The sequence below is a fragment of the Thunnus maccoyii genome, chromosome 4, assembly GCF_910596095.1.
Source record: "Thunnus maccoyii chromosome 4, fThuMac1.1, whole genome shotgun sequence".
NCBI lineage: Eukaryota > Metazoa > Chordata > Actinopteri > Scombriformes > Scombridae > Thunnus > Thunnus maccoyii.
This window is the reverse complement of record NC_056536.1, coordinates 9,592,092-9,610,920: the sequence shown is the minus strand read 5'-3', so window position 1 is coordinate 9,610,920 and position 18,829 is coordinate 9,592,092. Positions and strand designations below refer to the sequence as shown.

Below are 18,829 nucleotides of genomic sequence, written 5' to 3'. Positions count from 1 at the left end.
TCCTCCTCGACTTATTGTACTTTGTTGAATTTTACTGCAGCAGAAGTAAAATTGATTTTGTGGACATCTAGTTTAAAAGTTAAATGTTCTTTGTCATTTTTCTGGCTCTGGCACGTTCTCATTGACTCTGCTGTCACAGTGCCAGATGTATGCGAATCACTGTTTTGGAACCAGGTTATGCCTGGTACACTACTGGCTCATTATTACTCTATTAATTTGTGATTGCTCTCCCCTTTTAAATGAGAAGCATAATGAAAATACATTTTTCAATCTGTTTTTATATGGAAGCATATCTAATATTCTATTATCATGTAAATAATGATGGCATCAAACCATTTTTCTCTGTTGTCCACATGAAAGGATCATATTTATAATTGTCTTTTGTTTTTCTGGTGTTGTCTTCAGCTGTATTTGTGTTTCCTGTAGACCTCTATGCCCCCAGTGAGTCTCAGCAGGGAATGCTGAATTTAATAATCAAAGCAAGAATAATGGTGCTTAATTGATAATAACAGAGGTACGAGGCATGTATAATAAGCATTATATTCCATTTTTCATGGAACTGGATACAGTTTGGACCAAAGTGGAAAAACAAACTGATATGACAAAAGTCCTATTTTACATATTAAAGGAGAGGTCTTCATAAAGGGAAGGGGGGAAGGAGAATTAGATTTTAAGGGTTCTTTAGAGGGTAGAGGGCGACACTGGACAACCAAGGAGCCGGACACTAAAAGGTGAGTAAAATAATATTTTATTACAAAACTTTGAAAATACAATATGTTAAAACTACTAAAACCCAGGTAATATTACAATATAACAACAATCAAAGGCAACTATAAAATGTCTAAGAATCCTAAAATGTCTCTTAAATAAACAACAAGCTTAAAAGTCCCCATACAAGTCCATTACGGTTAATGTCTCTCCACCAGTCCAACACGAATGCCAGCAGCTGCAATGTCCTCAGTGGTCCCTTCCCCTTTCCACGCATACAGTCCTTGGCTCCTCATGTCTTGTGACCACCACGGTCCTCTCATCCTGAGGAAAAAGACAACCACCACCAGTATCCTGCAGATACACCAGCTCAGATTTGCCACCCCTTGCCCCACAGCCGGCCCTCCCGGTGTCCACCGCAAAACAATGGTGACAGATACTCACAGTTTTCCTGTGAGGTAACAACAGGCTACCAGCCAGGCTGAAGTATTCACGCCAAATGGACACGGGCTGCTGCACTTCAGACTCCTGTGGTGGCTCATCTTCTGGTCCATGGGGTCAGCGGAGGATGCCTTGTAGTGCTGTCTGGCCCTTTGTGGTTCCCTGCTGTGTCTTCATCGGCCATGCCTGGTGAGCGTCACCCTGCTCGTGGCTCCTGGTTGCCATGGTGGGGCAATCTCTTGGCCTCCCCCTTCCCCCATGGTTCCTCTACGGTATGCCCTAGGTGTGCTGAGTGAGAGAGAAGTGCTAAGTCATGCATGACTTGAATTGCCACACCTGGTCCTTACCTGAACCACAAGCAGGGTAAAAGCTGTTCCCCATCCCTGCCGTTCCCCTCCTGTCACATGTTTCTTTCTCTGCTTGCAATCTTCTGTGTCTGTCTGTCCTTCCATTTTCTCCCCTCCTCTTTTGTGCTCACTAGGCTCTGCAGGGATTGGTCAATTGGCAATACGGCACACGGTTGTGTTTAGGGATGATCACAGAGAGATTCGACAAACACATGCAAAGAAAACACAAAGCAAACTAACATGCAAAGCAAACTACATAATCAAAAGATAATTCAAAATATATGCAAATAAAAGATAAAATATTAACTCAAAATCTCCCCCGTGTGACATGTTCATAACACAATGAATACGGTATTACAGTAACATGCCATTTGTACATTGATAGAGTTATTGATCACTGAAATCATTCCATGTGTTTATATTGGCTGATGTCTTCCCTTTATAGCATGAAGTTATTTATTCTATGCAAAAATGCATTCCAAAATTTAGCCGAAGCCAATATGAGGCTTCAGCAGGTAGTTATATAAATCAAGTGTGAATCTTCCAAAGTTAGGGTCTTTTTAGTAAGAAATTCCCTCCTTGTGTTTCCACAGTGAGTGTTTTCCTGCAGTGGAGGAACACGTCCTGGCATTCGCATGTAGGTTTTCTGCCCAGACAAAACACCACCAAGAAACCCGTGTGTAGCTGCCAGGATGAAAACTGCTTTGGTGAACTAAGATTGCTAAGATCTTTTTTTAAAAAAAGACTCCTAAGACTGTTTTCTGATGTGCCACCCTTATGATTAAGGGTTGGTTAAAGAAAACTATTAGATTAAGGTTGGAAAAAGAGTGTGATCATGGTTGAAAGAAACCAACGTTGGTTTTATGATGTTATTTGCACTTCAAAATGTAAACATAGGTTGTTTTTCAGTGCTCGATTGAATGACCGATGCTGTCGTTTTGCCATTAAAGTCAGTCTCAGCCAATCTCAGACACAGGATAAAGCTGAAGGCCACAGGAAATGTATACTAGTGTGACACACCTGCTGTAAATCCCTGACAGATTACCATCACTGCACAGGCAGGTCTGATGTGTTTACACTGTGTGACACCAGTGAAAAAGTCCAAGACGTCTTTGAGTTTTGGGAAGGCGATGCTAAAGCATCCTGAACTGATTGCTGCGGGGCTCACTGTTGCTCAGCCGATGGCAGTGAGGGACAATATAATCCTCTCAGTGTTGAATGACTCAGTACATACTTCTAAATGTGTTTGAGTCATAAAAATAATGGATACAATGTGCAGTCTTCTGTGGTGTTCACTTTCTTTTGCTCTAGGGCACAATATGCTTCTCCCAGCACCATTTTGTTTTGTTCATCCTCAGAGCAATCATAGTAGAATCATAATTTCTCCACATCTGTTCCTCCTGCTGCAAAACAATATGTATGAGTTTGGGAGGAGGGTCACTGGGGTGCACAGTTTTGAAGGGAAGGAGAAGTCTCAGGAATGTAAAATGAAAGACAGATAAAATGACCATGAGGGAATATGAGGTGAAATTAACCTACATCATGTGTTTTTTCTAGATGACTGAATGTGTTTACTGTAAAAATGGGTTAAACAGTATACAGGGAACTGTACAGGCCATCTGTAGATTGCTTTTCTGTAGCTATATATTAAAGAAATAAATGAGATCTGTGAGTGTAAAGCTAACCACTCCTCCATTTCTTAATATAGAAAATTATTTTCACACTACTGCTTATTTTATTGAACTTAAACTTGTTTTCTCAACAAAGCTAAAATGTCTTTTTCATTTTTAGAGCCCTTAAAGCTGCACTAATTGATTTTTGGCCACTAAGGGGCAGATACAGTACAAGCCACAACCATATCCCGAGGTGTATAAAGCTGTTATGGATAATTGGATGATTGATTAGTTACTACTTTACCATCCGGCGGACACATAGCAGCATTAGTATTAATTTGCAGTCATATTTCTTTCCACTTACAAAACCAAAGATCTTTCTCATTTTAGCTCTGGTTTGGTCCTGACTAACGCCTGAGGAAATGTTTTGGGTTTCAGCTTTTGGATGTGTAATTACTTAACAGTCTTGACTGTTGAAATCCCGTAAGCTCTGGTCAGCTGATCTTAGAGTCTTGCCGTATGGGATCAGCAGAATCTTGAATTTGGTCCTGTGTTTCAGGACAGATGTGGACAGATGAGGCTGCAGCTTCTAAGCTAGCCGCAGTTTCTTCAGTGAAATTGAGTTGTGTAAAAGGCATAAATAATTGATTCAAGAACACAACAGACTATGAATTGGAAAGATATAGAAAGAATAAGAAACTTTGTCGATTTTGTACTCTCTTAAGATGACATCTACTAATATCTATCTAATATGATTTTGATAGCATGTGAATCTAATTAGATTGACAGAATGTTGAAAAATAGGCTCAAATTTTACCCCACAAACACAATTCTGCCTAAAGACAATCAAGCTGGAATTATGGTTCTCCGAAGACACAATAACCAGATCCTTTACTTATCATCCTTGGCTCATCTGAATCAATGATGAATCTGACTTCAGCCTAGAAATTGTTTTGTTCTTATATCCTTATTACAGCAAATTATTTTAAAAAATACTTACACATTGGAATAAAACTAATGATGTGGCTGGACGACTTAATTAACACCATTAAGAAAAGATCCAAGGATGTTATGGGTAACCATAGGTCACAGAAGAGTGTGTGGACTTGCATGTCAAGCAAGTTTGTTGCTGGATTCAATTTCTAGAAACAAACATAAACATGCTGCATAAAGTATAACAGGAACAGACACATAAACATCTCCAAGCAACCCCTGTACACATTCACCTGCATGCATTCTGGAGAATCGAAGTCCAGCTTCACACAGCGACTGAATTTCCTGTATAAAAAAAAGTGCTCATCTTCAACAGATGACTACCAATACACCTCATGTCACCACCATATCAAATTTTATGCATCGGCTTATGGATTAAGTACCTAATACTTCTAATTACACTTCTTATAATCTACCACTAAGATAGAATAACATTGATTTGAAATGCAGACTACTCAAAAGAGACAATTTATGCAATCACTAGACATTAGATATGGCTCTAAGCTGGCTTAAGAACACATTAATGAATTAAACAAATAACAATAGAGTATTGTACAGCAGATGAAATGAATAATAACATGTAATGTGTTCATGTATAACTAATAAGGACTCTCGTCATAATTTAATAATGATGGTATTAGAGTGATTAAACCTCATTACCATTAAAAGTAATCACTAAGGGTCTGGTGAATTCCAGTGTAATTAATTGTCCAAGATGTAGCCACCTCTCCCAGTGACAGTCACAGTGTAAACCAAGCAGCTGCAGTAAGACCGAGACACACCGGGAACAAACTGAAGGTTGAACAACACAGCAATCAATGCTGCACTGCCTTTTGTTAAAAGCGCAGGGGGAAAAAAACAGATTACTATTTTATATCTGAGGAAGAAACCTACATACACAAAACTGAGCATCATGCTGTGTTTTTGTTTCGCTGTTGCCAGGCGACTACAGAATAGCTAACGATCTACTGTCAGTCACACGGCCAGCTGTTGTTTGTTGTGCTGGGTCAGTGTGATTTGGCTGCACAAGTATTATATAAAATAAGAGAGTGGTTACAAAACCGCTCTTATTCACCTCCGAGCTGCTGTAGTTCCCCCACAAGGCCCCTCGCTGCATTAATACCACTGGTGAACAGAGAAAAGACAAACAAAAACAATGAGCTGAATTTGTTTCAACTCTGGGTGCTTAAGGCACTCTTCCAAAATGCAAGGTGCTTAAAGTGGAGGAATACAAGATGCAGCACAGGCAGTGGCAAACACATTGTTTTGGGGGCCTAAGGCAAATGTATACTAAAGACCCTCCTTACCCTGTATTCTCAAACTTCATTTTCCCCATCAGAACTTCTTTTATTACAAGTTTTCAACAAGCTCTGTGGTGCTGCAAAGCATAGCGTAAAGGTTCAGCAATCTATCTTGAAATTTATCTGTGAGAAAAGAAATTTGTTCTCAGTTAAAACAGCATAATGAAGCCTGCTTCCACTGTCATTTAAATTCAATGGATGTAAGTGTTTATCTTGTTTACCTTCAATTTTCCTCATTTCGTCACTTTGGCCCTGTTCACACCTGGCAATAACATGCGTCTTGGGTGATCCAATCACAAGTGGACAGCTCTAAGTACGTCAGTTCACACCTGGCATTAGAATGCGTCTCCACATGCGTCTCGAGTGACCACTTGTGATTGGATCTCACTTCCCCGCTCTACATGCAAATAAACACGTACATGATTTCCATTTACAAAGACCAAGGGCGGTGCAGAGGAGAGCAAAACTCAGGAGACACTCAGCAGCCAGACATTTCTCCATTAGGAGCAGCTGAAATTGTCACTAAATGAGAATAACTGGACCACCTTAAAGGTCAGTCCACCTTAAGTGAGCATGTTCAGGTTAGGCTAACCCATTGTCGCTAATTTCAGGGCTAACCCCCTTCACTTTAATCAGGTGGCAAGCAAGACACAGGGACTTGGCTTGGGTCTTGAGGAGTTGTAACCTGAACTGTACACACACTGCACTGCTACATTCATACTGCTAACGTCATACTCTCTGCTCCGGTCGCCAGCCCCTTTGTTGTTTCGCACTTTAATATGACGCTGTTGGTGTGCGAATGAGTATGCACATCCATTTACGCAAAGGATGTCAACTGAGTAGGTGGTCCTTCAGTGTGGCCCAGGACACGTTTACACACTGCTAAAAGAATGTGGCTCCGACCACGTCCTAATGTGATCTGAGTGATCGGATCTCAATGCATCCTCAGTGCATCTTAGGGGCATTCACATCTGTACATATAGCTGTCACTTGTGATCAGATCACCCAAAACGCATTTTAATGCCAGGTGTGAACAGAGCCTTTGTCACCATCACAATCATCACAAGGGGAAGATGGGTTGCCACATCATTAAAATCAACAACAACATTATTGTTGCTGCAAGAAAAACAGCTCTTTTGCAGGCATCAGATTGTTCTTTTGCAGCACTTTAACTCAGAGTTTGCCAGTTTGCCTCTTGATGTATTCTGTATTTCTGCCCCTTCAGTGCTCAGGATGGCCATGCAGTCTGTCCGTCTGTTACTTGGTCTGTTGTTTTGGCCAACACTTTGGTTGAAAGCAGCATATCAACATATACTGGCTCACCAGATTGATATAAAATGTGGTATGAATATTTATAGTTCTGGGAGATTGATTGCTATCTGATTTTGATGACCCTCTAATCTTCAAACACCACCATCACCACTTCCTTCCAAAATATAGTATCTAGAAAAATAGAAGTCAGATTTCCATAAAATTTGGGTAGTAAAACAGACGTTTTGGTGACACCATAACATTTCCTCTGGTGTTAGAAAGTGCCTTTTACTTTTCATTTAATGAGCAATTTCATGCTCTTCAGAGGATGAAACCTTTCCATGTGATGACACTCTTGATTTTAAAGCTGCACTAATGAATATTTTTATATTAAACCATAAGACTGGTGATTCTCTATATTTCTCTTATTGTCAACAAATCTCATGTGCAGAGCCAAGCCAACAATGAACTCATCCTACTTACAAGTATCATGTGTGTGTGTGTGTGTGTGTGTGTGTGTGTGTGTATGTATGCAAAGCCTGATATAGCGTATTCCTCTGTGCTTTAGAGGAATACGGGCTACTGCAGGGGCGTCGCTAGGCCTATCTCCTTTAGCCCCCCCAAATAAATATGCATTATTAGTTTAAATCGTCAATAGTTTTTTTGTCATTCATTTTTCATTAAAGTCGATCAAATTGTGCCATTGCGTCTCCAAATTCACAATGTACCTAAACGCCAGGCACTAGGACCTGGGAGAGGCTGCTGCTGCTCTAATCCAGCGTTTCCATTGGCTGTGCTGCCCACTCAGAGCCCACAGTAGAGACTGTAACGGTAGTCGGAAAACACTGAAGTTGTGACAAGATGTTGGCTAAAACTTTACCAGGATAAACATAATATACAGGGTGAAATAGTAAGTAGTTACAGAGTGAAGATACCAAGCTCTAATATGGATTTGTGGCAAACGATGGTCAATGTAGCGACCTATCAAGTTGTTACTCATTTGTCACTTGCTTAACGTTAGCTAACTTTAGGTTTAAGTGAGGAAAAGACGAGAGGATAGGATATATAACACTAACATTATACAGTGGAAACCGCTTCTATAATCACAGTTACAATGATCAACCTCTTATATGGATCAAAAAGTTCAGGACAGAATCATTCCTATACAACTGCTTTGTATAGGAATGCAAATTGCAAATTACGGTGACTCTATTATTTATTTCTTATTTTTTACCTTACTCCCATGATACACATATGATATTGTAATTAGTGGCTGCTGCACCATTATCGGGGGTGCACAGGTGCGGGGTGTGGGTGTTTTTATTTGTAACCGCCATGAAACAATCAGAAAATAACTTTTTCTTCCTCTCATTCACCGGCTTTCACACTACCACTGCTCGCTATCCTCATCCACTCTCTAGCTCACTCGACCACTGCTTCTCTCTCTCTCCTCTCTCTCTTCCTCTCTCTCTCTCTCATTTTAAAATGAGTCAGGAAGGCATCAGCAGTGAAACAAGCGTTTGAAACAGCTGTACTCTATTTTGAAACAGCTACAGTAAATAGTAAATTTCATTACTTTTTAATTCATGTAATAAATATACAAATGTCAATTAGATGGTTATCTGCATGAGAAATAAAGAAAAAGAAAAAAAATGGTTATAATAATCATCTGCTCATAGTGATTAATTTGACCCAGATGGACGTGATCACTATAAGCTGTTTCCACTGTACTAACCAGCTGACAAGCCAGCCAGTCAAAGTGTGAACGAGTGAAAGAGACATAAATAATGTTATTGACAGCTCTCTACATACTATGCTTTCATATGCCTCTTAAGTATTTGGAAACAATCATATCAGTAGGCATAGATTATTGTTAATAATCAGTTAATGTCAGTGAAAAAGTAACATTGTGTTGATCTTAAAGCAATTTTATATCCCTCAATTCCTCAACACGTAGATGGATAAATGACATTTCTTCAAAAAAGGAGGCAGCTCCACTGAAGGGCAGTCAGGTGAGAAGATTTTGCCAGTTCAGACAAATACAAATTTAAACTGGTTGATCACTCATTAAGCTTTGAGTTATTGTAAATCTGAGTTTAATAAAATAACGTGTTACTGAAAACAGGCGTGGAGAGGGAGAGGAGGAAGATGGATGAGACTGACAAGGCTGAAGGAGCAGGTCTAATGGAGGTTAGTGATCAAGAAGAAAGTGAGTGGGAGTTGTTTAAGCTTTCAGTTAAAATTAAGACTGAATTTTATGACGTAGGCCTATTACTCATACAAGGCATAAACTTTAAGTTTTAGAGGTTCACACATTAAACATCTGTCTGTATTAATAACATACTTAGGACCTGCAATTTATCTAAGAGAGAAGAGATAGCATTCCTTGACTTCAATACCTTTGCTTGATCTGTGCCTGTTGTAAGTGGATGGAAAGCTTTTAAGTCATATTAGATCCATGCCTATTACAAACTATGAAGAGACAGATCTATTGTGTTGATTTTACACCTATTGCTACTCTAAAAATTCATGACAAACAGACATTTTGGGGCCATTTTAAAAAAAAAAAAAAATTTCCTCCTCCAGCCCCCCCGGTAAAGGATTAGCCCCCCTATCCATAAATCTCTAGGGACGCCCCTGGGCTACTGTCATTAGTTTAGAAACGGCTCCAAAGACTAACAGCAATACAATTTTCAGTTTCAGTGAAGAGGTTGTGATACATAGCACAACAAGCTAGCAAAGCTCTGTAAATGGAAACACGTCTGCCTTACACAGAGCTACTCTCCAGAGACTGAAGTGCATTGTTGGCTTGGCTCAGCACATGAGATTTGTTGACAACAAGAAAAATATAGAAACTCGCCAGCTTTATACTTTAACAATGGGTCAAATGACTATGTGTAATGTGAAAGGTGGCAGCTGTTTTCAGTGAAAAAGCACTAATAAACCAATTGCACGCTACCTGCCCAGTAACAAATGGCTTACAATGTTAGCCACAGGCTGGTGAACAAAGTGGAGCATTTTGCAGCTAAAGAGCCAGAAGTCTTTCTAAGGAGTTAGTGGAGATCAACTAAACTAAAAGGAGAGTGAATATTGGACTTACAAGGGGATAATATGTCAGTGTTGATACAAGAGTCTTGTTCCTCTGACCTTATAGTGGCCAAAAAAATAAAGCCGCTTTAAAGAAAGACACTTTTTCTTCAAGCATGATTCTCAGGCCAAATATTACATTTTTAGCTCCACTATTAAAATACGTTGTTTGTTCTGTCCAATACATTCATATTTTGAGGTGTAATGAAAATGGCAACTTGTAGGGGCCACAAGCAGGAAGTTTAGTCTTGTTCTTTTCTCTGGCCCAATCGTGCAATTATTACAAGAAGCTCCATGAAATACAGCATTGTTTCCCTGGACTGACCCTAACAAGTAGTAAAATGGAGTATGACACTGTTGGCTGACCCCATGGGGGGGGCTGCATTGACGCTGACAAAAGAGGCGCTCAGGGTGCAAATTTGTGCATGAATTTTTGGGGGTGCATAAATTTAAATAAAAATGACATTTTTCACAGGGCCCCTTTGTGAGCTTCAGGCAGTTGTCCTTAAGTTTCCCTGTGTGTCACTCACATAGTACACGAAAAGTGTCACTCACACTGAAAAAAAAGCAGCTCTGTTGCTAAAAACGTCTTGTATTATCAGTCCATGCTGAAGAACTGCAGGCACCAAAGTAATGGCTGTGAACTAAAAGGCTCTAGACCATTAGTGACCAAAGAGGCATTAAAGTGTTACCGCTCAGTTGCCTATATGTAACTCAGCCTGGGGAAAACTTTGACCTCAGTTCGTAAATGCAGATACACTGTAGCGCGTTCACATGTACACGTTCACATTAAGCCATTAAAGTGGTTATCAAATGCACAGAGGGCTGTGGAGGCGTATCTTGCAGTGTCTTGTGTAAAACAAACATATCACCCACAAACTCATGAAAAGATTGCTGTATTTGTGAAACTCTGTTAGTCAAAGGGAGTTTATCTCATAGCAAAGTGATATTGTTCCATCATGTCAAAATGAGCTCAAAATCATGATGATGGGTGAAGAGACCAGGCTGCTGAAATTATGTTATTACCCTATAGGAGTTGTTTGCTCTCTCAAATTGTCCTCCATTTTACTCAGTTTTAAACCCAGGTTGTCAGCAGAAAAGTGCTGGAATATATCTGCTTTAGATATTGCAGAATGAATAATTAAAAACCCAAGCTTCACACGTCGAGAGGGTGATGTGTACATCGCTTTGAACAAGCTGCAGCAGAAATGAATAAATACATAAATTGTGTGTGTGTGTGTATGTGTGTGTGTGTGTGTGTGTGTGTTTGCGCAGCATGCAAGCAAGGAAGCCACAGAATTGAAATTACACAGGGGGATGAAAGCGAGAGGTAATTTTAACATAAAGCATGAACTATCAGAAAAGCTTTTTAACTCCTCAACAGTGCGGCCTGTTTAAGCAGAGCATTTGTGAAATGACAGATCCAGCCTATCGTGACAGAAAGCACCACAAACAAACTCCAGAGTTCGGTGGTTTCCTGTGACAACTTCATAAATTACATTTGATAGCATGTTAACACCCATATTAAGAGCAGCATTCAAGATGATTTGCTAGAATAGCAGTGTGTAAATGTGGCAATGTGCTTTTTTTTAAAAAAAAATACAAAACCAATTTCAGTTTCAAATTTCAGGATTCAAAGTGCAATTTGCCCAGAAGCATATGTTCAATTCCAGTAAACGACAGGCATTTTCACCTCTGCATTCAAAGGCAGAAGTAGTCCAAAAAGATGAAGCAGCTCCACTAAAATCTTAACTTAATAGCATTCCTGCTCACAAATATGAACTCTGACAAAGATCAAGGTAACAAGAGCTTGTGTTTCACACTTCCAACCAGAAAACCGTTTTGTGTGTATATGTGTGTGTAAATACACATCCATGTCCATGTCAGTGTACGTGTGCGTTGATGCGTTTTGTTGTAGTCATTTAGCTCTACAGCAGATAGCTGTGTTGGCTTCTTCATGGCAACTTTCCCTCTCTAATTGGATGCAGTTCAACTTTGTTGTAGAAGGCAGTCTGTTCTCTCTTGACTGCAGGTCAAAGTTTCCTGTGCGATAACAAAGTGAAGATTTTCTTTCAAAAAGGAAATCAATTGCATTGTGTTAACTTTCCCTTTTAGTTTCCACACACACAAAGCAAACACAGGAAAGACTGAAGATAACCCAAATGAGATGAGGGGTTTACTAGTCTATATAAATGTGTTTGTTATATTTATCAGTTTCATTTGAAATGGTGATCAGAAAAGGAGGTGTCATTGGTAAATATCCGCTCAGCAACTGATATCAATCAGTTTTTTGCTTCAGTGTTTGCATTTTACTTTCCCAGTTAACTGGATTCAGTTATTATAAGTAGCATTATCAGTGATACCCACAATGTTGGAAAAGAGAAAGACATGGCTAATAAGCCTGTTTCTGATTCTGAGATTCATACAGAAACTCAAACTTCATTGGCAAAAACATCAGAGTCCTGATTACTATTTGACAAGTTTTTGACTGACAGGAGTATTCTGGGATATGATGTGCCGAAAATTAACAGAAGTGATCAATTTCTGTACATCCCCCATGGTTACTCTGATATATAAAACATTGCTAGAAGTGTTAACCAATGGATCAATGAAACCCATGATCAGTAAAAACTGCATTACCTCTAATATTAATATAAACCACAGACTGTCTGTAAAAGACTATCTAGCGTCTCAAATGGCAAAATCAAAAAATATTCACTAGAACTGAGAACAATCCGATATTTTAAAGGTGGTAAATGTGGAGGAAGAAAAAACTTGCTTTCAGACATTGTTCTTCCAATTTATTACAACTTGGGTTTTATTTTTATAATGTTGGGTTATGATAACATACTCACCAAGTAAATTGGTGAGACATCACTGAGAAAGAGGCCTGAAAATGTCAGGTGATCAGACAAGTTCAACCAGATTATCTAAACCACTTCCATTTTTAGGTAAAACTGAAGGAAACACACCTGTAATGTCGATAATAATCCCTTTTTGCACAGGAAAACTGTGTGTACACAACTGTGGTAAGAACAGCAGATGAGAGTTGAACCAGGAAGTCAGTCTGTAAACTGCGGTGGATGTTTCAGTGGAAAGTAATAATTTTAGACTTTGGCTAACCTGGGGTTTTTTTGTTTTTGTTTGTTGTTTTTGTGCTGATCACCCTGGCGGACTTTTTGTGATGTTGCTGAGTTTCCAGATCTCAGCAATTCACTTGGTGAGTACAATGTTATTGCTACTAAAACAAGACACCAGTTGTAATAAACAGAATGATCCTCTAAGTGTGCTGATGGTGTTAAGGGATATAAAAGTGTCATTGCAATTTTAGTTGCAATGCGAAGTTATATTAAAACCTTAATGATTTGTTTTATTAAAGCACAGCTGTAGGTAACAAAAATCAAACCAACAGGTTGGTAGTGAAATACATTATTGGGTTGTTCAGTACTTTCAGTGATGCTGAAGAAAGCCAAAGTAAATAGATAATATTTCTTCTCCCTGCAACAATTCTTTTTGTAATACTTGAAGCATTACAGCTTAGAACTTTCTTCTTCCCCAATTTGATGCAAGGATGGATGTTGCATACTTATTAAACATTTTAGCTCACATCTTTAACAACTCCCAGTAGATTTGCTTCATTTAACCTACTCTTTGGCCCACTTTCAAAGAGCTTAGTACTGAATACAAAAGAAGGGCAACATGACACCTCATATAAAGCAACTCCACCAGACTAAGAGGCTGTTACTTCTGATTCTTTTAAATTCCACCTTGTTTGAGCAGGCGTCTGGTGTACAACAAAGTGAAGGCCAGGGGACTGTCTCTAACAATGTAGCAGGCCTGTCAGTCACTCTGTGCATCTGCGTGGCTCCCTTCACCCAAGGGCCCACCTCCTTCCATTAGACTGAATAAATGAGGTGCCAATCAGGCAGTTGGGGTTTTGACTCCACACAGAGCACAATAAGTACCTCTGTCTGCTGTTTGGTTATGGTGAAATCTTGTTGGAGGCAGGCAGGGGGATTCACTTCTCACTTAATGCATTGTGGGAGCAACAAACAGAAGCACTCACGGTTGTTGCAAGGAGGGATTTGGGTGTCTCTGGTTATTTTCAGGGTGACAGGGCTGCAAAGCAGAGAGGCAGATCAAAGGAGGAGCGAATAGGGAGAAAGAATTGCAGAAAAAGACTATAGCAATAACCATAGCAACTATATGTCCCATACAAAGGACGCAGTGCCCCTCTGGGCCAATGAGTGTACTTTTGAAAATGCTTGAGATGTGTCATTTATACCATCAAATGGTATCTAAATCCAGTCAGTCCAGTCACATTACATGGCATTGCATCATTTGATGAGTGTTAGTTGATGCGTATAGCACACGCTGGACGTGCCATACAGACAGAAGAAGTAGTCAGGGTGCAATAGCCAAGATGATCTGTTCTAGGGGGCGAATGTGATAAAACTGCTCCTTTTCTGGAAAGTTGACGTGCATAAAGACCCTGCATGTGTGTCGGCTTACAAAGAAAACACTTTTTTTGATGTGTTGTCTGTAACCCCTTAGTTTGATGTCATCATTGCACACAAAAAGCCAACAAGTCTCCAGATAGTATACCTATGGAGACACTGATATTTCCCCTGAGAGTCTTCCGTCTCTCTATTCTATCCTCAATAAACACAGTGGCAGGATATTAACTATAAAGAAAGGCCTCTATAGACAAACGTGGACTGATAGTAAACAAAGATTACCTTTACCGGTGTACCTTTTCTTTTGATATCTAGTTCTAACTCCAGCAAAATTACAGCAAGTACAAGGTACTTAAACACCCTTTGTGCACTTAACATGAGGGATGGTAAGACAATCTCATGTCAGACTGCAAGGCAAAACTTTATAGCAAGGTGACAGAGGGAAATCATGCGAGGCAAGTGCAATGTACTATCAACTGGCCTCTGGCCTGCTTGGGTCTTAATTCATGAAAAGCCCTGCTGAGCTCTTCCCATCCACAAGTGGCTGGGGGTGCTAGCCGAGTGTACGAGAGCCACAATGATTAATGTGGTTATAAAACCAGTCGGCCGACTTTTAAGTGTTACACTAGATCATCTACTGAGGGAGCTCCACCATGTGCACTGGAGCGGAGAGAAACTGGGAGCTGTGAGAAGTGCATCGGAAACAAATCTCTCATCAAAGTTTGATGTACTCCCACTTGACAAAAAAGAAAAAAAAAAACCTTTCTCCTCTGTCTGACCCGGCTCTGAAAATCCTTATTGCCTCTAAAGCGTCGTACTACTGAGGTAATATTTGCTGTCCATCATACTCTGATACTGTCGTGCTGCTTGTTTCACATTAGAGCTTTAATTGGTATTTTCATTTTAAAGGGGGCGATAAGCACGAATTTTACAGTCCCATGACACTAAATGGCTATAATATATATGTATGGGGTTTAAATGGTTGTGGATGACTCACTTTCAAATGGCTCTGGAATTACTCAAAACCTGCTTGTTAGTACATACTGAAGCAAGAATCCTACCCTCAACCTCATATTTCCGACAGCTCAACACTAACATTTAACATGTAGAGGCCAAAATAGCAAACAAAGAACATAATCTTTAAGATGCTTGATCGTGCACTGAGACTTGTGTGCCAACTTTTGCTATTTTTCCTCTTTTGGCTGACTTACATTTTGACATGCTGTCAATCAACTCCCCACCATGGTGGCCACATGAGTCTGATGATCATGTAGTGTTAGGATGCTCAAAATGCTGCTTTTGACTGCACATGCTCCTGCACATGATGGTGTGAAGCAGGCTGCTGGCCAAAGACTGCACTCCTTGGCCTTTCCCTGCAGCAGCCTGGAGGGTGGGGTCAGGTCATCAGGGGCTTTCAGCTCACCTGGTCTGACTATCTGATTATCCTCTATAAGCTTGTGGCAGTTAACCAGTCTCTCTCTCTCTCTCCCCCTGCCTTCTAGCCTTTTGGTTTTGTAGTCTTAGGTTTGTCTAGTTTCATTTCTCTTTTAGTTCAGTAAAATAAACCTATTTTGTGAAATGTTGAGCCAGGTGGTGACAGTGCAGTTTGGAGCATTTGTTGTGCACGTCCTCAAAAATTAATGCTGCACATCTGTAAAATGCAAATATGAATGGTGGGGGCAGTGAAGTTGCCTCCACCGTACAAACAACAACAATGGCATAAAGCTTTGAAGACAAACCAAAAGAGCTTAGGGGTGTACTATGAAGCGAGATTAGTGGGTTAGTGAGGTATGTTGTGGGTTTTTAATGTCGCGAAGGTGGTTCTCTTTTAACCCGGATAGATCACCATGGTAACTTATGCTGCAAATTTAACCTGGTCAGGAGCAGGTTATGTTCTGAGTTTTGGCTTAAATCAGCTATAAAAAGCGTCGCCCTTTCACTAGCTACCTGATTTGCTGCCAAGTCCATTTAACACTGCTGCTACTGCAGCTATTAGAACACCGATTAGAACATCGATTAGTGTATTGGTATTTATCACAGATAATATTCAAGCTATAAAATTAATTTCACTTTGATCTGGCCAAAAACTAAAGTGATTTCCACTTATCTTTCATTATGGGACAGAGTCAGCCTTAAATGCACTTCTTGAATATAATACTTAAATCTGCTGCATCACGTTTATAGTTTAAGAGCTCTGAATGTGGGAGGCATTGAGAGAACATTGAGTGGTAAAATAAATATATTAACTTACGAATTTACACAATCAGCAATTTTCCGGCAGCATTGCACTCGTGCCTTATTTGAAGCAACAGTGTTGTTTTTTGCTGTGATAACGTATTTATATTCTTCATAGCTCTCCGTTATAATGGCCTTTCCCTCCTGACTGAAGAGGGTGACACGCAATCTGTCAATTTTGTGCAGAAGGAGAGTCAATTGACGCACCAAACGGCCCCCTTTTATGGGAATACTCACAGAATCTGAAGCAGAAAGTCTGAGTTAACAAAGAAAGTTGATAACCACCGTTGTGATACCACTTATCTCTGATTGTGGGTTTAGGGTTTGTCGAGCCAGCTCACACAAACAAAGCCTGGGTATGTTGAACTTGCTTCGTAGTCCAACCCTCTTGTCCACTATTTTTCACGTGTTTGATATTTCTGCTGTGATCTCAGCATTAACAATAGAGTACTTTCTCAAATGTCACCATGTTCTCTCAAGCCATGAAAGTTTTCTATCAGATTGCTGTCTAAAAGGTTTGCTATCTACAGAGAAATTCCTGAAAAATAGAGCAATGGGAAAATGCTTGGAACTGTTTCTCTTCATCCTACAGTCTGACAGCAGACTGCAAACAGTGAAGACTAAACAGCAGGGAACTGTTGCACCTGGGCATGCAATTAGGAGCAGCTGTGCAGGATTCCAATTAGTAGCGACTACATGAGAGCAAGCAAGAAATCTGCAGCATGCTTAATGTCCAAAAAACTCAAAGGAGAGGCAACAAAAAGTTATTCAAGACATTTACTGCACTGTGATCAGATGCTGGATTCCCCCCAAGGCAACAGCCCATGAAGGTGGGTCCTGCGGAGAATCGGAAAGCCACACCAAGTCCATGCTTCCTCTCCAAATGAGATGTCGATGCCTCACAGAGACAAAAACTGTGGTGCCTTCAGGCGATGCTTATCAACTTCCAAGTGAATAATTTCCAAGTTCATTACAGGAATCAGGAATTTGCCAGTAAAGATAATGAATGGACGAATCACCAGGAAATGCTGAACAAAGAACCACGAAACAACAAATTGACAAATTTTATGTTTACCAAGCTTACAGTGTGTCACTTTAACAAATTATGGACAAAATGACAACTAGTGTACCAGGTTAATAAAGATATGTCTGTATAACTTCCATTTATGTGGAACAAACTATACATACTGCTAACAAGACAAAATGGTAAAAATGCAAACCTCAGAGGATCCAGGCTCTGAAAATAGATACAGCAACATTAGCAAAATACAACGGATGTGACAAAGCATATTTTAATGCTATAAAATGTCAAGGTTTTCCATATATCCAGACTGTTTGAACACCTTTATTCCCACCTGGAGTGCAGTCCTTATCTATTAGAACAGTTTTGTCTACTCCAGCACATTAGATTTGACATGAAACAGTGGCTATGAGATTAAAGTACTGACTTTCCTGCACTTTTCACTCACAGATGCAAACTCCCTTACATCCTTTAAGCTGAGGGGTGAGAGCTGTTCCATTTCAAATCCAATGTGCTGAGCCAAAACAATAAAAAACATACAGCATCACTGTCTTGATACTTACAGACTGCACTGTAGATATTGAACTTTGAGTGGAGTTTGATATTACCTGAGGTTCAGTGAGGTTACTGATTAAAACAAGATTCAGTTAATGAAAATGTTAATGCTAATCCTTGCTTACCTCTTTTTTCTATGGTTACATGTGTGCCACTGACTGAATGTCTGACCAGTACAAAACCAGCAATGCTAATGCTATATCCTTTTATAGTCCCAATTATATTGATGTGTATCCCCCTCTTCTCCATCTTCCTTTCTTCCTTCTATCCCTGAGGCATTAGGTTGGCGAATACAATTATTTGTTCAAAAACAAAGGATCAGCAAAAAGGATTCTGTTCTGGATTAAGCAATCTTTTAGTTTGCTGTGGGGCACATGTCGCAACATGTCCTATAAGGAAACAATTCACTTTGTAAGTAAAGCTTAGATGATGTTTTCCTGCTACTTGTTAATGCAGGTTGTGTATTCCTCTGGATATATTGTGCTGTGCAGATTTATTCCCCGTATAGAAGAGCAGTGACACACTGGTATGCACCTGCACTCTGAGCCTCTTTTCTTGTTATCCAATGCCAAATAATCTGTTTGAACAAAGTCTCTCATTTCTGTACATACATTGGATTCATGTGGGCCAGTATTGACAGTGACATATGAGGCCTGGTTGTTTTTGTGGAGAGCCACAGCCAGAGCAGGGATAGATGGGAGGTGAGCCACATTACTGAGTCTGTACAGTAGCTACCACTCCCTTCCTCTGTGCTCTCCACTCCTGGCAAGCACGCTGGGGGAATGTTGGAGAATCTGCCTTCAAAGGATTTTTTTTAGTA

The 18,829-nt window shown here is 39.9% G+C and overlaps 1 long non-coding RNA gene across 1 annotated transcript; it reads right to left on the bottom strand.

Moving 5' to 3' along the window:
• Nucleotides 1-801: 801 nt before the first annotated feature.
• On the bottom strand, nucleotides 802-5,701 carry LOC121895116. Its single transcript, XR_006095681.1, has 5 exons — nucleotides 5,625-5,701; nucleotides 5,410-5,526; nucleotides 5,178-5,227; nucleotides 4,336-4,387; nucleotides 802-1,633 (listed from the first exon to the last, which is right to left on the bottom strand). It is a non-coding gene; the product is annotated as an uncharacterized LOC121895116 (long non-coding RNA).
• Between the last annotated feature and the right edge of the window lie 13,128 nt (nucleotides 5,702-18,829).